The sequence below is a fragment of the Myotis myotis genome, unplaced genomic scaffold, assembly GCF_014108235.1.
Source record: "Myotis myotis isolate mMyoMyo1 unplaced genomic scaffold, mMyoMyo1.p scaffold_m19_p_3, whole genome shotgun sequence".
Taxonomy (NCBI): Eukaryota; Metazoa; Chordata; class Mammalia; order Chiroptera; family Vespertilionidae; genus Myotis; species Myotis myotis.
In genome coordinates, this window is record NW_023416335.1 from 155158865 (window position 1) to 155186203 (window position 27339).

The window sequence follows — 27339 nt, forward strand, 5'->3', positions numbered from 1 at the left end:
AAATGTTTGTATTGATGAGAGAGAGAGAGAGAGAGAGAGAGAGAGAGAGAGAGAGAGAGAGAGAGAGAGGAGAAACATCAATGCGAGAGAGAAACCTTGATCGGCTGCCTCCTGCAACCCCCCTAGTGGGGATTGAGCCTACAACCCAGGCATGTGTTCTGACTGGAAATTGAGCCCAAGGACTTTTTGGTGCATTGGACAATGCTCAACCAACTGAAGCACACTGGTCAGGGTTGCGGGCCCAATTTTTAAAACTAAGAATAATACATATACCTCATAAGAAAGAAGGGGATAAATGTGATAATGTACCTACTATACTAAGTTCCTAACACATTCTAAGTACTTAGTAAACATTAATGTCACCTGTAATAACCAACATTCTGAAGTTATACCTTTATCTTCCTGCAAAAAGAAGTCTGAAACTTCCAAACTCAAAATGGACCTTACAATTATAGTACTGAGTAGAACCAGAAAAAAATGGATTACCTGCACAGATTAATGCCATTGCACATTCACAGATTTCAATTTCAGCATGACCTTCAATGCCTCTCCAGGAAGCTTTTCTCACATCTCCTGGTATCTTCCTGTCCTTTCCATTACAATTCTAACCATGTTCCCCTCTCCTCAAGTTCCCTAACAACCCCCATTCATTACCTGTAGTTAACCTGACCTCTTGTTCACAGAGAAAAGAAAAGCCATCAGAACAGACATGAAGTCTCCCAATGTCTTGTTGTTACCTGTACACATTTCCATATCTCTATTAATCCTTCATTCAATTCCTCCTCCCCTAGTAGTGGAGATAATCTTCCTAGTCACCAAACAGACCCTCACTCGCTTTGTGATAATTTCTCCTTGACATTTGTGTTTTTGCCATCAGACCCTTTCCCTTTCATTTTCCTCTAATGTCAGTTCTTCCCTTGCAACATATAGTCTAACAACACTGAATTCATTTGTTTCCAGCTCATTCCATGTTATTTCATACCTTCATGTCTTTACTGCTTTACTAGGTATCCATGCCTATCAAGAAATCCTCTTCTCATTTTTCTATTAGACAAGCTCCTATTGATTCCTCAGGAGTTCCTCCTTAATCTTAAGAGTTCCTCCTTTGTGAGAGTATACACAAGGAAGACATAAGGGCAAGGATGATAAGAAGTATTGATGCAGCCCTGACCAGTTTGGCTCAGTGGATAGAGCGTTGGCCTGCGGACTAAAAGGTCCCAGGTTCGATTCCAGTCAAGGAATTGGTTGCGGGCACATCCACAGTAGGATGTGTGCAGGAGGCAGCTGATCAGTGTTTCTCTCTCATTGATGATTCTAACTCTCTATCCCTCTCCCTTCCTCTCTGTAAAAAATCAATAAAATATATTTTTTAAAAAAAAGTATTTATGCAGTGAGGATGTTTAGGAAAGGCGTTAGATAATAGGGAAGCCTCACAATATCAAGTTGATAGATGACGAGGCTCAATTATGATATCAGATTTCTTGATTAACTTCTATCTTTCATATACATTTATGTTTATTGAAAAGCATTTCAACTGCTCCCTGAAAGCAAAGAAATAGAATCTGAAGCCTTTCAGATTTTCAGATAATTACAAAAAAATCCCCACCTGTCAGGAAATCACCAGTTTTCCATCTGTTTATGAAGAAATTTTGAAAGGGGAGAGGGGGAAAATGAGTCAAGTTTTAACACACATTTGCTGGCAGGAAAATCAAACTAGAATAAACAGATTATTTATTTTTCTGCAATTTTCACAAATTCCTTTTGTACCAGTTACTTATAATATCATTATAATACAAGCCCGAGGTAACTTCTGAAACTGAAATTTGGGATTTTATAACCTTTGAACTACAATAAAGCCAGAACCTAGATTGTAATTAACATCTGGTAAAGTTCTGCATCGTTTTGCTTTGTTTTTTCGTGTTTGTTTTTTAAGATTTTTTTGGTTGTTTTATTTTGATCATCCAGCTTTATTATGTTCTAAATGACATACATTCTCCTGTTTGGCTGCTATTTATGTTTTATGCTAAATATCACCCAAATATTCAAACTTATCAAATACTCAATATTTCCAGTACAAAATCACCCATCCCACATGCTCAGAGTTGCAAGAGGAGAGAGACTGCTCTCTAAAGGGCAGTGTCATCATCATCTCTATGGATATTTATTGCATTTTTTTTAATGGATGTACATCATTGCTGAGATAGTCTCAAAGTCAGCTTCCAAAGCTAAAATAAAAAGCTGAAAATTTGGCCACAATTTTCTTCACCAAAATTTCTTCTGTTCTGTGGAAAGGCTGCTGGAAGACCAATGTTTTCAAAAGGTTCAGCTTAATTACACTGCTGTGGTCCCACTTAGCTAAAGCTATTTTAAGCATCTTCTTGGGTTACAGTTAGCTATATTACAAATCTAATTACACTTGCCCACAGGAAAGAAAGTACACGGAGACCCTGCTCTGTAATGTACTTAATAAAAGGCACTATATTTTCCTTCATAGCATTTATGAAAATTGTTACTATACAGTTCCTTATATTTCTAATGCCTGTCTATAAATTTCACAAGGGCATGGTTGTATATGCAATACCTAGCACAGAGCTTAGAAGGCCAACAAATGTTTGACACATGAATGAATGGATGACCCTGTGAGCTACAACTAAATTTATATACATTTATGCTTGTCACTTTACATTCATGCTGAAAAAGTAAACATATTTCAGAAACTCACTAAGACACAGTATAGTGTAGAATAACAAAGCATTGATTTGCAAATCAAAAGAAATAAATTGAATGCCAGATCTGGTATTTAAGGTGGATTAAACTCTCTAACACTGTTTTCTCGTCTGTAAAATGTAAACAGAGGTAAGTACCAAAGATAGTGCATACAAAAGTATGCAGCTCAGTCCAAAGCATGAAGTAAGGCCTTAGTGTGGTAGGTAACTTCACGTATCAATATTTTATATAGCTTTTAAGTGTATTATACTAATTCAAATCATCCCAGTCTTTAAAAATTGACAAAACATCTATTTTGAGCATATGTGGACAGTAATAACTCATCAATAATTTATGGCATTAAAATGAATTTTCTAACAGCTTTGTGCCTGTTTTCCCAAATATTATAAGCTGTTTAAACAAGTTACTTTTAATTACTTTCAACACTTTACTCTGTACACGACTTTCAAATCCTTCAGAACTATTCTTGAATCTGTCTCAATTGGTCTCCATAACCACAGTCTTAATTCATGGTTAGTGCAATTCTCTGGCCTACACTGTATGCTCTTCCCCAGTGAACTTTCACTTCATTTTCGCCCTTCTAGTCCATAACTTCAACCACTGTCAAATGGAAGGAGTAGTTGTCTCTGAAATCTGTCTCCCTTCTGGATTGTACTTTCAAAGAATCAGGTCCAATTTCAATCCACATCATTCATTCATCCATTTATTCACTGAGCACCATTTATGTTCTGGTTTGAATGTTTGTGTTCCAAAAATTCAGATGTTGAAAACCTAATGTCTCAGATAATGGTATTAAGAAGTAGGGTGTGGTGTTTAGGAATGGGCTTGGTGGCTTATAAAAGAGGTTCCAAAAAGCTACCTTGCTTATTCCACCACATGAGGACACATGAGAAATTTGTGACTTAAAAGAAGACCCTCACCTGACTCTGCTGGCACTCTTCTCAGATCCCCAGCCTCCAGAACTGTGAAAAACAAATTTCTGTTGTTTATAAGCTTCCCAGGCTCTAGTATTTTGTTACAGCCGCCTGAACAAACTAAGACAATCTATGACCAGACACTGTGTTAGGTTATAGAATTACAAAGATTATCACAGCCTGGCTGATGTGGCTCAGCAGTTGAGAGTCAACCCAGGAACCAAAAGGTTGCTGGGTCAATTCCCAGTCAAGGCACATGCCCAGGTTGTGGACTTGATCCCCAGTAGGGCCCATGCAGGAGGCAGCCAATCGATGATGTTCCTCTCTCATTGATGTTTATATCTCTATATCCCTCTCTGTTTCTCTCTGTGTAAAAATCAATTAAAAACATTTTAAAAAAATAGGTGAGTTCATAAAGAATATGTTTTTTAAAAAAGATGATCACAATGAGGTCTCCAGTATCAAAGAGCTCATAATCTAATTAGGGGATACAAACCTAGAAATAGATAATTTTGAAAAATGTAGTAAAGTAAGTAAACTAATTAAGTGTGTGGCTTTTTGAAAACACGGAGAAAGAGTATCTAACCAGCCTGGGGTAAGCAAAGGACAGTGACAGAATTTTAGAAAAAGCGATGCTTCTTAAAGATCAGGAGGAATCAATGGATGAAAAGGACAGGAAGGTCATTCCAAGTCCGAGGATCAATATGAAGCACAGAAACCAATGATCGTGCATGCATACAGACAGCAAGTCTATTTACTTATTTATTTATTTTAATTGGATTTATTGGAGTGACATTTGTTAATAAAATTATAGGTTTCAGGTGTACAATTCTGCAATATGTCATCTGTATATTGTACTGTGCTTGCCATCCCAAGTCAAGTCTTCCTCCATCACCATTTATCCCCCACCCACCCTCTTCTGCCTCCCTCTACCCCATTTCCCACTGGTGAAAATTTATTTTTGAAACTATTGTTACATCAATTCACAAAGTATGTCTGCAGCATACAAATGTATAGGAAAGGTTTTATTTAAGATTTTGTTTAAATTAAAATGAATTGGCAATACAATTTTTTTTTAATCTGTAAATTCAAATACTTTTCTCTTAACACCATTAAAAACAATATTAGGAAACATCTGCTTTGCTAGATTTCATTCAGTGTTTCAGGTCATATGGATCCAGTATTGATATTCCAAAATGGTGGGGTATCAACTTTACTGTGCATCTTCTCACCAAAGACAACCTCAAAACTGCCTTGTTCATTACATCAAGGAGAGACCACAGCTGACACACAATCGATAATGGTTCATTAAGCCCTAGGTTGTAGAAAAGCATGAGAATTGACTCCCTCTTTTCAGAAACGGAAAAAGTAAGATCAAGTGATACCTGATAACTTCAGTGTCTCTCCCCAAATCAGAAATATCCGTGCTAAAATGACTCCCTTGAATGTTTAAAAGTAAAAAAGTCATAAAGACAAGATTTTGAAAAAACAACATAACAGTCCAGCAGTTGAGCATCGACCCAGGAAGCAAGAGGCTGCAGGAACAATTCCCGATCAGGGCACATGCCTGGGTTGTGGGCTCGATTTCTTGTGGGGAACATGTAGGAGGCAGCCAATCGATATTTATCTTTCATCAATGTTTCTATCTCTCTAACCCTCTCTCTTTCTCTCTCTCTCTAAACAAAGTCAATAAAAACATATTTTAAAAAAACATAACAACAACAAAGATTAACTCTATTTCTATTCTGGCACATATATATTAATAGCCCTAGAAACTATTGCACAATTTTAGAATAAATTTGGACCCATCAAAAAATATTCACTTATTAATGCAAAAACTAGTTTTGTGTTCCATGAGGACAAGGACTTCATTTTTGTTCATCACACTTTCAACATCTCAAGCAAAGTAAGTTCTAAGAACTACTTTTGAATGAATGTATGAATTAATTAATACTATGTATAAGACTAGACTCAGGAGAATTTGGCAGCAAATTAATACACAACATCTCTGCCCTGGCAGGAGATACAAATTAAATTAAAATACAAATTAAAAGAATTGATTTGTATGAAGTAAATTAGAAAAGAAGCAGCCCAGCCAACATGGCTCAGTGGTTGAGCATCATTCTATGAACCAGGAGTTCTCAGTTTGATTTCTGGTAAGGACACATGTCCGGTTGTGGGCTCGATCCCTAGTTTGGGGTGTGCAGGAGGCAGATGATGAATGATTCTCTCTCATCATTGATGCTTCTATCTCTCTCCCTCTCCCTTCTTCTCTGAAATCAATAAAAATATATTTGAAAAATAAGCATAGGAATGAAGGGAGGGGTAAATGGCTCCTTAAACTAATGTGTTTAAGTAAGGCCTCTGTGGGGGCAGGATAGAGACTTACCTAGGTAAGTACTATGTATGTGCTATGTCATATAGTTCTCACTACAGGGTATCCTGGCAGGTATCATATCTCCAATTTATAGACAAAAAAGTTCAAGTTAAAAGAGTTAATACAAGATTCATTTTGCCTCGTTGGTGTGGCTCAGTTGGTTGAGCATAGTTCCATGCACTGAGAGGCTTCTGGTTCAATTCCAGGTCAGGGCACATGCCCTAGTTACAGGCCCGGCCCCAGACTCCCCATATGGGGTGAGCAGGAGGCAACTGATTGATGTTTCTTTCTCTCATCAATGTTACTCTCTTTGTCTCTCTTCCTTTCCCTTCCACTCTCTCTAAAATGTCCATGGAAGCACTAAATTCTATAAAAATGCTGTATTCAATATTTTGTTCAATTAGAAACCTTTTAGCCTTCTCAAATTACTCATATAAGTCATTTTTCATACATGCAGTTCCTCTCAAAATGCCTGTATATACATTTGAGGGAACTTTGCTTAAGCACCAAAATATACTCTTTACATTTTTGGAAAAGACATTTAGAACATCAGTCTCTTTATTAGCCACCAAGATGAAAGGTATTTTCAGTTGTTAATACATGGCAGCACTTGTTTCTGATAGGGGCTGCCAATGGCTTTCATTATGCCTGTCAATCAAATGGTAGAAAGGAAAAATAAAATAACTGAAAAAAATCCTACACACTACAAACGGTTGGCATGGGTGGTATGAATCCTCCTGTTATTTGGGTAGATAGAATTCAAGGGTATTTTAGGAAAAGCGCTACTTTTTTTTTTCCTTCAGAATTTCAGTCACTTAATTTCACAAAACAAAAACAACAATCACATGTTTGGAAAAGTAAAATTATAAAATATTTGTTTTTCTGTCAGAGTATGGAGTTCAAGTTAACATAAGATTTCATTTCAAATGACAAAAGGCACATTCACCAAAATTTAGAGAAAATACATAAGTTGAAATCATGAAACTCCCCTCAAAAATCAGTGATGCAATACAAAGAGTAAGTCACACATTTCCTTGTCTTTTTTGTTTCTAACAACATTCTCGAGTTTCCCTACAAACATTTAAACGAGGCAGAAGGCTGAGAAATAGGTCAACATCGGTTAAAGTTGCTTCAAGTAGGAATGTAATTGTAAACCCATGATGATGCAGTGAAAATGACTGTCATTTTTTATTGGCGATATTGCTCTTCGCTACATCATTTTGGTTACACAGAATGGTTTCAATTCCCTCACTATCACAAGAGTTTTGTGTTGTAGTTTTATGTTTGCTTCCTTGCTTATACACAGTAATATCTGTGAGAACATTAACCTGTTCCCTTCCTTAGCTAATTATTGATGGGAAAGGAAGCAAAGGAAGAGTCAGACATTGTTGAGCATAATCAGCTGGGAAGCAAAGGCCTGTTTGCTTCACCAGGAAGCTACAACTTCACACCCCAAGAAACCTCAGCATAGCCCCTCCAAGGGGATTAACACCTTCCCCTCCCCCACAACAGGTACCAGATTGTGTAGGGGGCGAGGGGAAAGCAGAGGGAGAGGTAAGAACATGAGCAATAAAGTCAAAATGGTGCAGGGAAAGGTGCTGGACCATAGAGGCCTCAGTCTAACCGGGGAAAAAGATCATTGACTCGGGATGGACCCCATCAGAAGCCCGCAACAGTTTGGGAAGCTGATTGGCTATTTTGAAAGAGCTCCTGGTTCCTCCCAAGCCAGAGAATACAGAATTCCAGGCGGACAAAGACGCTCTCTGTCCCTGGCTTGAGACCTGAACTTGCCCAGTCCACTCATGTTCTCTCTCCATCGCCGCATGGGCCTAGAAGCCGCATGGCCACTGGCCCTGCGGACCCTACACACAGGCTCCAGCAGGCGCCTAGGTACGGCGGCAAAGCAATGGATTGCAGCAGGAACACAGCTAAGTCAGCCAGGTGCTCCACTGAACTAAGTTTTAACACTGCACCGAATCTCTGAACATTGACTCTTTCTGGCTCTGATTTTTCCACGGTGAGAGGGACGGATATAGGACATTGGGGAACTTCTTTAGTTTTGCTTTCTGAATGAATTTTGCCAGCAGACCTCATCTTCTCTTGTAGGTCCTCCCAAATGCTTTCCTCCTGACAGCGCAAGAACCCCCTTCCACCAGCAACAATAAGAGGAGGAATAAGACAGGAGCAAAACAATGCACTGTTCTGTACTAAACACAAATTGGCAGAGCAACTACAGACTAATTCCCAGAATAGAGCACAATAAAACCAAAGAAGGATGGTAGCAATTATGAGAGCATTTTGTAAAATTCGCTTTCAACTCCCGAATCAAGTCTTGGAATTGCTAAGAATCTTTAGAAAATAAAATCAACGTATTTTTGTAAGGCTTCAAGGTCAAAGCACAAGAGCCCACAGGGTTATAAAGTTTGTTCATGTATGTATTACTGAGTTGATAGTTCCTGATGATAAAAACTGGATAGACTTGCGAACTATTAAGTCCATATTTGATGCTAAAAGAAGAATCAACTATTCTAATTCAGGTCATGTCCAACAACCAAGGTATAATGTGCCTCGGGTATTAATAAAAAAGGTACAGGAATACGTAATAACTCATCGGGGCACATGAAAATACCAATACTGGTCCTATAATTTGATATTCATTAAATACTAAATATTATGTTTCCTATGTTAATTATAACCAAATAAAGCTATCAGAGATCCCAGTACACTTTTTAAGAAAAATGTAAAATTTTTTTCTGGAAGATTATCATGGAAGAGGTCTTAGTTTTTATACTTAATGGGCTGGAGAATATCTTTAGGAAATGTTTAAATCTAAGATATCTAATAATTACTTGTAGCATATTTAATAACTAAGAGTCAGGATCTGTCTCTTCTTAGGTCAACCACTAATAAGCTTTGTGAACCTTGGAAAATTAAGTTAACCTCTGAAAATCAAAGTTCCTTAATTTCTAAAATAGGAATATCTCCTATTTTACTAAAAGAATAAAATAATATACTGTACTGCCTTTGGATAGCTTAACATTTGCATGACACATAGCATTATTAATTATATTTTTTCCTGAAACAACGTGACTAAGCCATTGGAATACAACAGAAAAGACAGTATTGTTAAAAACTTTATTTTAAAATTCTTCCTCTGTCTAGAACAAGGGCCCTCAAACTTTTTAAACAGGGGGCCAGTTCACTGTCCCTCAGACCGTTGGAGGGCCGGACTATAGTTTTAAAAAAAAAACTATGAACAAATTCCTATACACACTGCACATATCTTATTTTGAAGTAAAAAAAACAAAGCGGGAACAAATACAATATTTGTATTTGCATGTGGCCCGCGGGCCGTAGTTTGAGGACCCCTGGTCCAGAATGTAGTTCATATAAAATAAGGAACACAAGATGAGAAAATAATGGCACAGTAAAAAAAAAAAAAAAAAAAAAAAAGGCAATGACCATGACAGCAGCTTTTATTTATAGGAAACTGTTAAGAACAAAAGAGGAAGAGAAAACAAAAAGAGAATTATAAAAGAGCAGAGAGGCCACAAGGAGGTAAAGAGGTGAAATAGCTAGTCACCATAAAATATCAGATTATTATTATATTCAAAATAGTTGCGGGGGATGGGGGGAGAATTCAATTGTCCCAAGGTGCATTCTGTTAGTGTCCTTTGAGCCCTAGGCATGTGTTCAAGATACTACAGAATTGAGATTAACAATTTGTGGGATCCTAAATTTATGTACTTTTTAGTAAAAAATTTAACTATTTGTGACACATTTCTTTCTATGTCTTCCAATGTGCACACAGAAAGAGCCAGGCAGGAGCCGTTTTATTAAGGGCAATCTAAGGCTGAAATAAAAACAACCCTCTACCATGCCACGAAAGGCTAGATTTGCAACTGAGTGGTGTGACTTCAGTACTCAAAAGGTGGAAGCTGACCGTGTTTAATCAATATGGTCTCCATTTTCCATAAAGAAATGAGCAAAAAAAGTCCATGGTACTTACTGGTACACAACCACATTGGAAATAGGGACAAAATTTTCCAAGTTATTCAGAATTAGGAATTAGTTTCTCTTTGTCTACATACTATCTGAAAAATAGCATGTCAAGTCTATATGCTGGGAGAGAAACATTGATTAACACAATGTGTCTGGCAATGCATGAAAGCTGAAATCTCTGTTCTTAAATTTATATAATCAAATGCATAATCATCATCCAATGTACATACTACCTGGTAAATTCACCAAACCCGGAGGCCATTAGACCAAAGAGGATCTAATGCCACCGCGACCTACCTAAGCAAAACAAAATCTAAACCTGTAAATGCCTCAAGGTTACTATATCAACAAGCTAAGGACAGCCGATCACAAACAGTCAATTAGGCTTTAAGCTACAGCCATTCAATAATGTCTTTACTTGGCTTGTCTTTTCTCTATAAGATTTACCTAAGCACCAATCCTGGAGCACTCCTACCCACTTCTAGTTTTGCATGGCCCAATTCAAATAGATTTTTGCTCAAATAAACTCTTCAAATTCATAATATGCCTCATTTTACCTTTTCACATGTCTCTCAGCTGAATTTGCTTACCACCCCTATATTTATATAGTAACAATATCCAATAATAAATTACTCTTTTGCACACATATTTTTGTCACCAAATAAAGAGAAACACAGCCGGAATATTCTGTAGAGTAACTTAATCAGAAAAGGCCTGAAAAAACTTTTGTTCTATACTAGAAAAAAAGAGGATAATTTAATCTCAAATTTCAATGGTGAAAATTTTCTGGATTAAATGTTTTCTCTTTGATTGTTTCTTGACATTATTAATGCTGGCAAAAAGTAAGTTCATCTGAGGAGAAAAAGAAGTGTTTGTGTATAATTTCTTGTGAATATCATAATTCTTATACAGATGTTAATTTAAACCTACATCATTAGCTTATAATCATTAAGCTTCATTTATTTGGAGACCGTTTAATCAATTTTTAAAATAAATAAATCTAAGGGAAACAAAACTCACATTCAGCTTACCCTACACAATTATTTTAAAGAAAGAGCTATTTAATTGACGTTTGTTAAGTAACTATATTTAATATGTACTGAAAATAAAAATACTTCTAAGTGTTTACTTAAGATGAATTTTACTGAGTAATACTGATTTCTAGTATGTCATCATTAATATATGCAAATAACCTAGAATAAGGATATTTGAGTGGTAAAGAGTTTCAAAGTACAGTGAAGCCATGGGCAAACTACGGCCCGCGGGCCGGATCCGGCCCGTTTGAAATGAATAAAACTATTGAAAAAAAAGACCGTACCCTTTTATGTAATGATGTTTACTTTGAATTTATATTAGTTCACACAAACACCCCATCCATGCTTTTGTTCCGGCCCTCCGGTCCAGTTTAAGAACCCATTGTGGCCCTCGAGTCAAAAAGTTTGCCCACCCCTGGATAAAGACTTTCTACCTCTTAAATGGGAAGTATGGTGATAGGCAGTGGAAAATCCACAAGCATAAGCATATGGAAAATCTGAAGGATTTTCTCAGGCAAATATTTTTCTGATGGACAGATGAATCAGTCCACAAATATTCCCTCTGCCACCTTTGGACTACACAAGGGTCTTGGCAAATTAGAATCCATCTGAAGTGTAGGTGGGTTTCAGGAAATTGAAACACAACTCCTTGCAAACCCTTCATGGAATTTACTAGTGTCTACTTAACACTTGGATTTTCAAACTGTAAAATGAGGTTCAAACTGCTAAAAAATGCATGCATTTATTTCTAGATGATTAAGTGAAAAAATGATGTGCAAGTAATTAAATTGTGAAGTAAAGGACATTTAATATTTTCTAATGATAAAAGCATTGTTAGACTGGGCTCTTATTTATTGCATTGCATGTTTTGTAATGTGTTCTACCATAAGCTCACTTTGTATATAAAACTGAGGAATTTGTTTCAGCCGGATTCCAATGGAAAGAGAATTGAGGAAATAAGTTACAAAGGCAATGTTAATAAGGGGCAGAAATTCAAGCTCTGATAGTATATTTTGTATCTGGATATAGCAGAGAACTTTCCAATTAAGGCCAACAAGTAGAAAGCTGATAACTCTGAGCTGAGATTTATAAGGGGAGGTCAGCAGCATGTAATGAGAATTGGGAGCACATACATCCAGCTACAACACCTTTAGTATAAGTATAGCTTCTAATGCCAAAAGCTAATGGCTCCACGACAATAATAAATAATGGTGAGAGAATATTTTAGCCCCAGGCCTCAGAAAAAGAACTCTGGTGGCATTATACAATTTTCATTAACACTAGCTGAAGGAGTAGTTCTAAAGGGTAGTTTCAATTTCCTAAGTGTCTCAGCAGTAGAATATGTAAAATCACAATAGGCAAGGAACACCTTTTAGTTGAAAGCCATCCTTTTTGCCATGGAATTTACATCTAGACACGTCCTTGCAGAAGAGAGAGAGAAAGAGAGAGAGAGAGAGAGAGAGAGAGAGAGAGAGAGAGAGAGAGAGAGATGCCCACATTTCCATTACTCATTGTATTACATTCAAAAAAATTTTTAAGTAAATAACACTTAAAAGCATTGGAATTTACTTAATATTTATTGTGTACCTACCAGTATAAGCTCAGAGCACGCATGTGTATGAGACCAGCTGCAGTTGTGCCCTGCACAATCAACAAGGCCATTTACAGCCAGCCCTGAAGAACACAGACTTCAGAGTTGGCAGATCTGGAATCAAGTGACCCTAACCATGTGACTGTGAGCAAGTTAATGAACCTCGCTAAATACAGTTTGCATATGCATAAAATAAGGGTAATATCAACCACCAGCAAGGCTTACTGAGCAATAAATGCAAATAAAACACATAAGACACTCCCTGCCAGAAGTTAGTGAGCTATGAAATTTAACTGTTTAATTTGTTATTATTACCACCATGTACCAGCCTTTGTATTAAGTGCCGGGGGTGGGGGGGGGGGGTGTTGAATATGAGACACCTGTAATTTTAGAGATTAAACTCTATTGCTAAATATTAAGTAGCCATATCATTCTTATTTAATTGTTACCATGAAAATGGACATCTGCAATATGATGATGTAGCTTTCTCATCTCCTACTAACTGATATCATCAGTAGTACACTAAGGTCTGATGTATCTGTAGTCTTCGTGGCAGTCACACTGTACAAACTGTAGTTCCCCAAGTGCCACAGCTTCCCCGAAGCCCAAGAAAATAGACTAGAGTAGGGTAGGGGTAGAACTGATAACAGCAAATATGAATAGAACAATGAAGTATTAACCAAGAAGACTGTCTAATTTTGTAAAAGGCAAATCAAGTGCAAGACCATTGTAGTTTTTTTAGCATTTATACAAGGACCAAGAAAATGCATTTTGAAATCTTGTCATTTCCACCCCAAGATTGACAGCAGAATTATTATTCTTCAATGCCACCAAGCAAGACCCAGAAGTCAGGTATCTTATTGACAGCAGAATGGATTCCTCACCTTTAGGGAACTCTCATACAAACCCTTGTCTCTTTCCAATGCCCACCAGCCCATTAATCACAACAGTTTCTTTCCACAGATCTCTCTTTAAACTCTTACTCCCCAAGTAGGTCTCAGCCGCTCACACGTTGCCTAAAATACAGTTGTATTTAGTTATTACCTTGCGTGAGCGCAAAATAGGTCCCAAAGTATACCTATATTTAGTGACTACCTGGGTAAAAAAGAAACGTTACAGTGAGGGCTGCTCCTCAGAAATAAATATGCCGAGTTATTCTCGTTATACTGTAGTGGTTCTTACGGGGGCATTGGGGGTGAGGCGGGGGGAGGTTGTTCCTCAGGGGATACTTGGATTTGTTTAGAGATACATTTGTTGTCACAATTGGGAAGATGCTACTAACTTTTGGTGAATATAGGCTGTGCCTAGACTCTGGTTAATCAAGGTAGGGCTTAGGGCTCATAATTTAAGAAGGCATTCACTCACCCTTGGGATAATGTCAATGCAAGATGAAAATTTCCATGACCCTGAAAATGAGTGCCTCCTTAAAATACTGTGCCCTAGCTGTCTCCCTGGCCTCACTCTAGTCTTGATCCTGGTTAGCGGCCAGGGATGTAGCTAAACATCCCCACAAAAGAAATTATCCAGTTCAAGATATCAATAAGGCTGAGGTTGGGAAACCCAGGCTAATTCAGAGAATCTAAAGAAAAGCTGGGTTGGAAACTTCTGACTCCTACCCTTTCCACTTAAAGTTACAAATTTAAAATCACACGCATGTTAAATGTGCCTAAAGGTGAAATAATACCACATTCTAGCATTTAGGTTTAACCTGTTCTATTCCTATTGAACATACATAGCCGACAGTGGAGTTAAATTAATCTGGCCCTCTTCCCTGGCTTCTGTGCGCAGGCCCCAGTCTTTCCTCTGCTTTACGGTCCAGATGCAAAGATACCTTCTAGTTGACATCTTCCCATCTAATGTGGCCCCTTCCTTCTCAGACTTCTTTCTTTCTCTCATGGTCCTTATTACACACGCCATCTATTTATTTATTTAACTCACCCTACCCCACTCCCCAACACAAACATGCACACAAATACACAATACTAATTTAGCTTCCTATGGCCATGGGCCAGGTTTTCTTTACTGATTTCAGAGAGAGAGGGAGAGGGAGAGGAAGAGAAACACTGATTGGCTACCTCCTGCATGTCCCCTACTGGGGATCGAGCCCACAACCCGGGTATGTGCCCTGACCAGGAAAGGAACTGGCAACCTCTCCGTGCATGGGAGGACGCTCAAGCGAGCCACACCAGTAAGACTCAGGTTTTCTTTATACTTACTTTCCCAACTACCTGAATGTAGAACAGTGCTTTAAACATGTAAAGTACTCAATATGTTTTAAATAGGTCAGTGAAGCAAGTATCCTATATAATAAAAGCCCAATATGCTAAGTATCTGGTGATCTGGTTGTCCGTTCAACCAATCAAAGCGTAATATGTTAATGATATGTTAAGGCCACTCAACTGCTCGCTATGATGTGCACTGACCAACAGGGGACAGGCAGTCGACCAGTTGCTGTGACGTGCACTGACCACCAGGGGGCAGATGCTCTGGTAAGTAGGTTAGCTTGCTGCTGGGGTCCGGCCATGCCCTGGAGACCTCCTGCAGTCCCTCCCCAGCTGGTCAATTTCCCGCATCCCTCCTCAGTCCCAATCATGCGCTGGTGGGGGCCCTCGGCCTGGCTTGCGCCCTCTCACAATCCGGGACCCCTCGGGGGATGTCAGAGAGCTGGTTTCGGCCCAACGGTGAACGATCAGTCACTATGATGTGCACTGACCACCAAGGGGCAGAGGCTTAACATAGGAGCTGCCCCCTAGTGGTCAGTGCGCTCCCACAGGGGGAGCACCATTCAGCCAGAAGCCATGCTCACAGCTGGCAAGCACAGTGATGATAGTGGGAGCCTCTCCTGCCTCTGCGGCAGTGCTAAGGATGTCCCCTGAAGGCTCTCAGACTGCGAGAGGGCACAGGCCGAGCTGAGGGACTCCCCCAAGTGCACGAATTTCATGCACTGGGCCTCTAGTACATAATAATACATAACAGACAGCATGAACCATAATATTTCCTGGTGGCTATCTAAATCTAAATATAACATTGCATTATTAGGCCTGGTACCAATTTTTTTTTTTTTTTCCTGGCAGGTGTTTCCATCTATTTCAAGTCTGATATCCCAGAATTCTTGAGGTTTATCTTCCGCAGGTAACTAACTTGACATTTTGCTATAAATAAAAGTAAAAAATTGAATGTATTTTCCCCCAAAAGACCTATCCTAACAGCAAAATATCTTTGAGCCTAAATTCAAGAAGCTATGAGCCTAAAGAAGAAAATAAATCTAATTCCTAATAACAGTTGAAGAAACAGCTTTGTAGTATGTCAAACTCTTCAGGAAGCCAAATAGATGCAGCCTGAAAGCACATTTCCATTAATCTCTATCTCACCCTTGACCTTAAAACTATTCTGAAACGTTTCTAATTTTGAATTTAACCAAGAATAAACTAAGACAATCTGTCATTAATATCCATCTATAATACAACTCCTTTTAAAAGAGAAAAAAAAAATCCTTATACAAATTTTCCAGCTAATTTGTCCTTGAAACAAATATATCTTATGTTTCTAATATGCAACTTGAAAAAGGAAACTGAAGTCTTTCCCCCTATGGACACTATGAAACTACTGATTTTAATCACTTAATCTTCTTATCAGAGAACCTGCTTAACCTTTAACTAGTACCTGGAAAGATTAAATACTACGGGTAATCTTACAAGTTTATTATGAAACAGCTATTGTCAACAAATAACTCTACTGAAAATTAAATGCATATATAGTCCATGATAACTTTCAAAACTTGAGGTCACAGAGTTACTGTGTTAGGTTTTCTTGGGGTGCTGTTTGATTCTGTGACAAATAAGAATCATTTTAATTGTTTGGCCCATAGCCATTAGTTGGGAAAAAGGAGCTGACTCATTCTGAGCACCCAGTATGAGGCAAGTAATTTCCATGGTTGCTTCATTCAACACTTGTAAAATCCCTGCTTCATTTAACACTTGTAAAATCCCACCTTTTGCAAAAGAAATGGCCTCATGAGGTTTAGCAAGTTGCCAATATTCAGCCCACTGGTATACAGTGCTTCTGCAAATATGATCACCCAGCTGTCAAACTACTACTATCCACAAAATGTCCCAGATTATATGTCACCTATGAAAGGCAGAAAATATATTCATATTTTAAGAGTGTTCCACTAGTAGACTAATATATGCAACTAGATTTTAAACTATAATAATGTTCAAGGTCAATCAAGGACTATGAGCTTCCCAAAGAGGAAATGCACCACACCAGAGAGAGTGACCCAAATAGGAGGCCATCACTGTGCTGGATTTTCAGTGGTGTACACAAAGAGGGTGTGCACAAAGAGAAGGGAGGGAGAGTTGGGAGGTATCACAATTCCCACAATGCTAATCCAGTTCTCACTCCTCTGTGCCTTGCTCCAACTGATGATTTTGGCCTACTTGTATAAGACACTTTAGTGCCTCTTATATAGCATAAAAAGATGTAAACATGTTTGTCTTTTTCAAAAAAAGTTTACATGCAATACATAAAAAAAATTAGAAAGCAAAATAATACATGTTCCAAAATTATTATCCAATCAGTGAGTGCTATGAAAATTCCAAAGGAGCAACATATTATGCTAGCTGAGGTCATCAGGACTGACATTGTTAAAAGGGATGGGATTTGAGCTGCCTTTGAAGGACAAGCTACACACCAATAGGTACAGACTACAAAAAATATACTAAATTGAGAGATCAAAAGTTTGGATACAGAAAGGCACATAGCATATTTGGGGAATGAACTAAAATGAAGTTTAAGATACACAGACACACATTCGTAAAGGCTCTATAGCAGAAGATTTTTATAGCAATGACATAAATATTGCCACCCAATTCCCACAGAGAAGCTGTGGGACCCTTCAGGTGTGAGATATGAAAGATGTTAACTAAAGCATGGCAACAGGAATGGAAAAAAGATGTTGGATTCAAGGTTATATCTTAAGTCTTATGAGTTTGATGAAAATTTGGATTTAGAAGGTAAGATATGCCAGGAATGACCCTGGTGTTTCCAGTGTGAAAGATTGGGTGGACATTAATGGTTTCTAACATTGGCATGGCTGTGAATGGAAGAATATCATGTAGGCAATGGCCACGCAGGACCGCAGCAAAAGAGATCAGTTAGGGCAAGAGTTGTAGACAGGAAAAACCATCATTTTCCTTGGGAAGGACTGAATTGAAACTCTAAGACAGATGTGGCACTGAAAAAATTGAGTCAGGGAAGAAAACAACAACAGAGGTTTCAGAAATAGTGTTAGGTGATAGAAAAAGAAAGGTCTGTGAAGCAGACAAAAGCAGGGAGGAAGATTATCAAGTGTATGAAAAAGAATGGGAACTGAGTAAAGATGATGGATTTATTCAGAGAAAGTCCTCACATTTAATCTTACTTCCTCTGAAACTTTCTGGGCAAAATATGTCATTACTTAAAAGTAAAAAAAAAAAAAAAAAAAAAAAAAAAAAATCCTTCCTCAGGAGGATAAGGTTTCTCTCTAGCAAAATGAATGGCAAACATCAGACATAAAATGATAAATAAGTAAAAATCAACAGTTTGGCAGAGACACATACATATATAGATAATTGCATGTTAACACAGTTTACATAAGAAATGGATATGTACTTTATACAGCACAAGAAACCTTAAAATTGTGGTCCATCAAATTTATATACTCCTGAAAGAATTCATTTAAATGTTTCCAGTTAAATGCAACAGAAATTAATGGATTTTTTTCATCATTGAGGTTGTGACATAATGCCACAGGAAATTATTTCTGGTTTAATTCACCAATCGTGCATAAACTCTCCTGGGTTCCAGGTCAATGTACGAAACAGAGCCTGCTGTAAGTGATATGAGACCTGTAGGGAACTGCAAGACTGGCTTCATTTCTAATGAGGGGAAGTTTTATTTACTGGACAACTGAGCTGTGAAACTGAAGTAATAACGTGAATTAATTTATACACTCTGAATCTAAAGGTCGAGTACTTTCAACAACTTCTCTCCATGTTCTTGAGAGCAGGAAAAGGGCTATATTAAGTAATATTTGTAAATGTTTTAAGAACAAAGTGTCTTATTGGTACACGATGAACTCCTACGCAATATACATTCAGATGGAAAGTTTCAATTGATTTTACTCAGTAGCAAAGGAATGAAAACTGTCCTGATTATACGATCCGTATCCTCATTGTTTTCAGCACACAAAACTTGATTTCCCGGTTACTCAATCTGACCAAGATGTCACACGCTGTGAGCCTGAAAGTGCAGAGGCAACATAATCAAAGGAAAAATTAGTAGAAGCTTTTACTTTAGAGTTCTTCTGATTCAAGAGTGCATTCTAACACATTGATTAACAGAAGTGTATTCATTTCTGTGATAGGATTGGTTGCTGGCAAGTAGTGAGAAGAATCTAGAACTTGAATTCGGGACTCTTGTTTGAATCTGACTCTACTCTGTGTTTTTGTGAGCGTAAGTGTCACCAAAAGTCCCTGAGCCTCATTGTGTTCATCTGTTAAAGTGGAGAGGTTCATTGCAATGGTCTTCCTCACTGAATTGATGAGATGAATCCATGCAAGTACTATGTTCATTATAAAAGACTATACAAATGAAAAACTTTATTACTTTTTAAAAAATTCTTATCACTGGTTCAAAAGGCACTTCTTTTTTTTATTTCTTGAGGAAACTCCATACTGTTTTCCATAGTGACTGCACCAGCCTGCATCCCCACCAACAGTGCACAAGGGTTCCCTCTTCTCCGCATCCTCACCAACACTCGTTTGTTAATTGATGGTAGCCATTCAAGCAGGTGTGAGGTGATATCTCATTGTGGTTTTATTTTTGTGTGTTTTTCTAATCAATCCACTGATTTTAGACAGAGGAAGGAAAGGAGGAAGAGGAAGGGAAGCGGGGGAGAGACAAAAAGAGATCGGGGGAAGGAGAGATCAATTTGTTATTCTTTTTATTTATGCATTCATTAGTTGATTCTTATATGTGCTCTGACTGGGAATCAAACCTGCAAACTTGGTATATCGGGATGATGCTCTAACCAACTGAGCTACCCAACCAGGGCTCATTGTGGTTTTAATTTGCAGTTCTCTGATGATTAGTGACGTTGAGCATCTTTTCATGTGTCTAATGGCCATCTGTATGTCCTCTTTGCAAAAGTGTCTATTCATGTCCTTTGCCCATTGTTTAATTGTATTGTTTTTTGGTGTTGAGTTTTATAAGTTCTTTATAACTTTTAGATATTAACCCCTTATCAGACAGATATATCCTTGATGTATATATTCTCCCATTCAGTGGGTTGTCTTTGCATTTTGTTGATGCTTTCCTTTGCTATGCAAAAACTTTTAGTTTGATATAATCTCATTTGTTTCTTTTTTCTTTTGTTTCCCTTATATTAAGGAGATATGTCAGAAAAAATATTGCTTTGAGAAATGTCTGAGATCTTACTGCCTATGTTCTTTTCTAGAATTTTTATGGTTTTGAGTCTTACACCTAAGTCTTTAATTCATTTTGATTTTTTTTTTCTTGTGTATGGTGTAAGAGGTGAACCCAGCAATTCCATTTCTGGGATATAGCTGAAGAAACCCAAAACACTAATTCGAAAAGAATATATGCACTCCTATGTTCATTGCAGTGTTGTTGTTTTTTTTTTTAATATATTTTTTATTGATTAAGATATTACATATGTGTCCTTGTCCCCACGTTACCCTCTACCCCCCACCTCATGCCCTCACCCCCCCCCCCCGTTGTCCGTGTCGATTGGTTAGGCCTATATGCTTGCATGTAAGTCCTTTGGTTGATCTTTCCCCCTTACCCCCCCCCCCCCACCTTCCCTCCAAGGCCCGACAGTCCAATCAATGCCTCTCCGTCTCTGGATCAGTCCTTGTTCATTATTTTATGTTGTTCATTATATTCCACAAATGAGTGAGATCCTGTGGTATTTATCCGCTCTCCAGTTCCATCCATGCTGTGGCAAATGGTAAGAGTTCCTTTTTCTTCTTCCTCTTCTTAAAGAATACCTTTCAGCATTTCATATAATGCTGGTTTGGTGGTGATGAACTCCTTTAGCTTTTTCTTATCTGTGAAGCTCTTTATCTGACCTTCAATTCTGAATGATAGCTTTGCTGGATAAAGTAATCTTGGTTGCAGGTTCTTGGTATTCATCACTTTGAATATTTCTTGCCACTCTCTTCTGGCCTGCATGGTTTCTGTTGAGAAATCAGCTGACAGTCGTATGGGTACTCCCTTGTAGGTAACTGAGTTTCTTTCTCTTGCTGCTTTTAAGATTCTCTCTTTATCTTTTGCTCTTGGCATTTTAATTATGATGTGTCTTGGTGTGGTCCTCCTTGGATTCCTTTTGTTTGGGGTTCTCTGCGCTTCCTGGACTTGTAAGTCCATTTCTTTCACCAGGTAGGGGAAGTTTTCTGTCATTATTTCTTCAAAAAGGTTTTCAATATCTTGCCCTCTCTCTCCTTCTGGTACCCCTATAATTCTGATGTTGGTACGCTTGAAGTTGTCCCAGAGGTTCCTTACACTATCTTCATATTTTTGGAATCTCTTCTTTTTTCTTTTTCGGTTGGGTATTTTTTGTTTCTTTGTATTTCAAATCTTTGACTTGATTCTTGGGATCCTCTTGTCTGCTGTTGGATCTCTGTAAATTATTCTTTATTTCAGTCAGTGTATGCTTAATTTCTAGTTGGTCCTTTTTCATGTCCTCCATGGTCTCACTATACTCAGTGAGGGATTCATTAAATTTATCGGCGGTTTCCATAAAATTCTTGAAAAACCTTATAAACGTGGCCTTGAACTCTATATCCAGTCGTTTGCTTTCCTCCATTTCTGCCATTTGTGACCTGTTTCTTTGTCTCCGCATTTTGGCAGCTTCCCTGTGTTGATAGAGTGGCCCTGCGCACCAGGTGTCCTGTAGGGCCCAGTAGCTCAGCCTCCCCAGTTACCTGGGGTGGACACTCTTGGTGCACTCTTGGTGCCTTGGTTGTTGTAGGATCACTGGGAGGAATTGACCTCCAGGCCAATTGGCTGTGAGAATCAGCTGTGTCTAAAGTGGGAGAACTTCTGTGCTGAAGACACCCTTCTGGGGCAAGACTTGCTTCAGTGGGGCTTTGGTGCTCACTGAGTCTGCTCCCTGAGTGTGTCCCTTATGGATCTGAGGAGTTGCAATCTGGATGGTCCCCCTCTGACCACTGGGTACAGTGGCTCCTGGATCTAAGGAGGTGCTAATTCAGCCTCTGCCTGAGGCCACACAGCAGGAGCCACAAAGAGGCTCAGCTGTGAAGCAATGCAAGCCGCTGCGGGGCCTTGGGCCTTCTCTTGGAAGTTCCGGGTCTGCCTGGCTCGGCTGCAGTTAGGTACATTCACATGCAAAAGCCTCTGCCGCAGCCTGGGTGGGGCGGGGTCTCAGGGAATCAAAGGGCGGATCAAGGAGCTATGGCTGATTCTCCGCCCGGAGTCGCGGGTCTCAGTGACCCGCTAATTGCTGCAAGCACCTCTGAGGGAAAGCCTCTTCAAGTTCGCCCGCTGCCGGACAGACCAGCTTCTCCCCGTATGAGTCCTGGGTCCCCAGAGACTTCCCGGAACTGGAGTTCAGAGCAGTCAGGAGCTTGTGATTCAAAAAGACAGCCACGTCCTCAGGTGCCACCCCCTTTACTCGCGCGCGCGAGCCGCCGTACCTCTGCACTTCACCTCTGCAGCTCCTCTGGCTCTCAGCGTGCTTTTCTTTCCTTCTAGTTGTAGAATTTACACTCAGCCAGCCTTCCTGTTGTTCTGGATGATGTTTGCTCTGTCCTTTGCGGTAATTTTCAATTGTTGTGAGAGGCGGCAATTTCCCGGTGTTTACCTATGCCGCCATCTTAGTTTCTCCCGCAGTGTTGTTTACAATAGCCAAGATTTGGAAGCAGCCCAAATGTCCATCAGTGGATGAGTGGATAAAAAAGTTGTACATTTACCAGTTACTTTTATTTACTCATTTTTAAGTTACAAAGGACTTGGAAATAACCCAGTACAGAACTGGATGTACTGATTTGTGGGGGTTAGGCTTAAGTACTGACCCTCACTTCAAAGTCACATGTTCTTCCCTTAAAAATACAAAACAAAGCTCTAACCGGTTTGGCTCAGTGGATAGAGCATCTGCCTATGGATTGAAGGGTCCCAGGTTCTATTCTGGTCAAGGGCACATGCCTGGGTTGCAGACTCGATCCCCAGTTGGGGGTGTGCTGGAGGCAGCCGATCAATGTTTCTGTTATCATTGATGTTTCTATCTCTCTCTCTCCCTCTCTCTTCCTCTCTAAAATCATTAAAAAATATATTTAAAAAAATACAAAACAAAAAACAACCAAAAGTAAATAAATAAAACTTCAGACACTTAAAAGGAATGCAGAGAAAATAATTCCTGGAAATGTTTAAGGTCTTTCTAGCATTATTTAAAATAAGACTCTTTTCCGTAAAATGCTCATGATTCTCCTTTTATAGTTTGTAACTATACCTAGTAATATATTCTGCTTTTACCTGCTTTATGCTAGGTCCACATAATACAATGTTTCACACACAATAGACTGTCAATAAGTATATGATAAATTCAAATAGGAAATATTTCAGCTGTGAAATGTTACACATAATATAGCTCAGCCTATGTACATTTTTTTTAAATCTGTCTCTTTAGGTAAAAATTCTATCATTCAAGTATATTTTTATATAAAGAAAATTATATTGAATGTTTCAGCAAATTGATGCAGATGTATTGTTTTGTTCCTACTTCTCCAGTTTATATTTGTCATATTTGCTATCACCTTCCTTTCTTTCAATTTGCATCTCACTGAACATACCGAGGAAACCATGCTTGTATCACATCATCCTAAACCCTGGCCACAGCCAATTAGATCTGGGGTTACATTAAGTGAGGGGGAAAAAATAACTACTATTTATTGAGTAATTGCTATACCCAAAGCATTACTCTTACTTTTCACTTTCCACATATAATAATTTATTTATTGCTCATCACAACTATGAGGTAGTACTATGATTATCATCCCCATTTGTAGAAGAAGCTGAGTCACAGAACTCTAGAGAAAGTGTCCCAAGATTACAAGATTTGGAGCTCAAATTCAATTCCAGACAGTCCAGCAGAACCTGAGCTCTCACATGACTGCACACCTTAAATATTGCCTACCACCGTAGTACCATCTTTAGTTGAGGTTAAGATGGGTTTATTTTCTATCTCAAGAATTTGAAGTCTGCATACAGAGACGGAGTACATTGGACTGCGCTGGACACTAGAAGTGTGAGGTCATTCATTTAGCCCTGCAACAACATGGATAATTGGTAAGCCTTGGGCAAAACCAGCCCTGGAATACCACTCCAGAAAGATCTGCCATTCTTCCTGAAACGAGGCTCCAAGAAAATTCTCTGTATTTCTAATTACTGAATGTATTACTGTAGCTAATCTGTGAAAGTCTGTCCTTGGTAACATAAAAACCCTTCCATTGGGAGCAACTAAGAATTTGACATAAAATATAAAAAACAGATAGAAAAAAAAATAAAAAAGTAGGTAGAAAGGAATGTCCAGATAATAAAACTAACTGAAAGGGGAAATCACATGGTTAAGAGGAGTACTTCATTCAGGTGTCCTCTTGGAACATTTGGTGAACTCAGTAGACTTGGACTTGAAGGCTCACAGCCCAGAGGGTGCTTGCAATAGATCACAAAGCCCAAGGCCAGCCAGAGATGGAATGTCTAAAATGTGACATGCCCTCCTGTGACTCAATAAATCTGTATCATCACTGTACCAGAAACATACACACACAGCTGGTGATTGTAAAGAATCCAGTCTGTCTCTAAACTTGGCACAAGGGAGGGAAACAAAAACCATCACCTGAGGACTCATGATCAACTGATCTCTCACATGGTTTTGCAGCCAAATTTCATACTACCAAGATGGTTCAAACATCTGAAAACAGTTTACAGTGTTGGCTAATGTCCCAGGCCTTGGCAGAGGGAAATACAAATTCTCTCAACTAGTTAATCCAGTTTAGCCCAAGCTTCACATAATTCCCACACAGTAATGCTCATTTGTAAGGCAATATGAAGCAAGAACCAGCAGAAACTACAGAGAGTAGAATCAGGTCGATAAAGACATCAGATAGCAAAATTATCAGCCAGAAAATATAGATTAAATATGCTTGAAATAGAAAGGATTAAAAATGATTAAAGAATGAGAGACCATGAGGATTACAAGAACTAAACATTAAAAAAATGATAACATATCATTGCCCATATAAAACTTATTATTGAAACCAAACAATCCCTCCCCCCAACAATAAAGCAAATGAATAACAAATACAAAAATTCCAAAAGTGATTAGCTCTGAGGAAAATGGGTGGGGACAAGGAGCTTATAAAGCTAGGGTGACTGTCAGTAAGAGGTGCTGGTGCCAGGACAGATGAATTTGCCAAGGATCAGAGAAAGCCAAGAAACAGACACTCACAGACACACACATAACTTATTTTTATTTCAAAACTGGCACTATCAATCAGTAGGGAAAAGCTGTTGCTCTAAGCCAACTGGTCATCCATAAGGCAAAATATGACACCAGATTATCCCTTCACACCATGCAGAAAAATGATTACCAAATGAATCACTGTTCATAATGAAGCAAAGCTGTCGCTGAGCTATTCAATCCAATAGTCTATAACCACATGAGGCAATTTAAATTTAAACTTAAGTTAATTAAAATTAAATTTAAAAATTCAGCTCCTTGGTCACACTCTTCACATTTCAAGTGCTCAGTAGAAACATCTGCCTAGTGACTATCATATTGGACAGTGCTCGATATGAAATATTTCCATCAGTGTAGATGTCTACTATAGTAGACAGTGCTAAGAGATATTTGATACTATTTTTATGACCTAGGGGTTGGGAAGGATGTATTAAGCAAGAAATAACAAAGTGCCGAAACCGGTCTGGCTCAGTGGATAGAGCGTCGGCCTGCGGACTGAAAGGTCCCAGGTTCGATTCCGGTCAAGGGCATGTACCTGGGTTGCGGGCATATCCCCAGTAGGAGATGTGCAGGAGGCAGCTGATGGATGTTTCTCTCTCATCGATGTTTCTAACTCTCTATCTCTCTCCCTTCCTCTCTGTAAAAAATCAATAAAATATATTTTAAAAAAAAAAGAAAGAACAAAGTAAACAAACAAAAAATGGAAATAACTGATAAATTCAACTATTAAAATTCAGAACGATTTATCAAAAGATACTATATAGAAAATGAAAAAAAATTTTAAAAAGCCTTCATCTGAAGGATGGCACTTACAATATGTATATTCACAATATACGGGATATATAAAGAACCTATATAACCAATAAAAAGACAAAGCATCTTACAGAAAAATAGACTAAAAAGGTATCAGATATTTCATTCTATTTAGTGACAGAAAAAGATAATTACAGTCTGATAGATTTTTATCAATATCTATGCTCTATTTTAAATTACTAAGAGTAAGAGGGGAAACACAATCTATTTTTCAGCCTGAAAGGAAGATTTATACGGGCTTACACAGCCACCCAGCAACATAAAAGTAGGTTGATAATAATGTTTGATCATGTAATTAAATAGATACTGCTAATGTTAGCTTATCCTTCATTAAAAGATAGTTTTCTAGTTCACCTAACAATTTATCTTTACCTTATTTCAAGCACAAAATAGAGTACTTGGGAAACACAGTGCATTTTATGAAAACTTTTGTAGAATCTAATGGTGACTGAGGCATTAATTTTATATTCACTTGTGAAGAATCAGAGAACACAGAGGTGTGCGAGTGCAGGGTGGAATGGGAAAAGCACATAAAGTTATAAACATATAAGAAATAGTGAAAATACGACAGAAATGAATAGTGTCCTCAAAGCAGACAAACTGTACCCTTGAAATGGTGGTTATTACTCTGTACACCACCCTCTTCTTTACCCAAAACAAGCATGGACAGGATAAAAGCAAATCCCCTTCCAAGTTTCCACATACAAAAAAAAAAAAGTTTTTATATTAAAAAAACCAAACTTGTTTATGTACCTTACAATTTGAAACAAGACTACAGTCACACCACATTAACAAGTGATCTAATTTACACTTAGTTTTAACCAAAGTATAAGACCTTTTACTTTGGCATATTATTTAAAAATAATGATATTAAACAACTTCAAAATAATTTAAACTATAAATTAATATCATAAAATACCAAAGAGAAGCATGTGACAGTTTGGGCAGTGTGAGTACAGGACAATGGTTCTAGAAGTAGACTCAATTTGTCAGAAAGAAATACACAATAGGGACTACTCCGTGTCAGGTCAAATATTACAGAACATATGACAATCACTAGCAATAATTAGGAAGAGTCTATACCACAAATTAGGATCCTAGCCCAATGGATGGAGAGTACATGGTAAGCTAGAAGTCACCACAGACATGACCCACTCTAGGGCAGCATAAATTCAGATCCTAGGCTGAGGTTCAATAATTCCTCTCCCAAAAAGTGATGGTAAAGCAAATAGCAATGCCCCAGTTCTCAGAGGATTGCAGAGTCACAGATTTCTACAATCAGCCCTGGCCGGTTTGGCTCAGTGGATAGAGCATCAGCCTGCGAACCGAAAGGTCCCAGG

General features: G+C 38.3%; 1 protein-coding gene across 7 annotated transcripts in view; it reads right to left on the bottom strand.

The window, feature by feature from the left end:
* SLC16A7 (solute carrier family 16 member 7) overlaps positions 1-27339 on the bottom strand; it is a 164787-nt gene that overhangs the window by 113980 nt on the left and 23468 nt on the right. For 2 of the 7 annotated variants that reach the window (XM_036299184.1, XM_036299181.1), the window contains exons 3-4: positions 3648-3689; positions 1607-1632 (exon numbers count right to left, since the gene is read on the bottom strand). The exons of 3 other annotated variants lie outside the window; for them this stretch is intronic. The gene's annotated coding sequence lies outside the window, so the exon portion shown is untranslated. Of the gene's footprint in view, positions 1-1606; positions 1633-3647; positions 3690-12645; positions 12739-27339 lie in introns of those variants that run through there. 2 more of the 7 variants (XM_036299185.1, XM_036299189.1) reach the window with 2 other exon arrangements.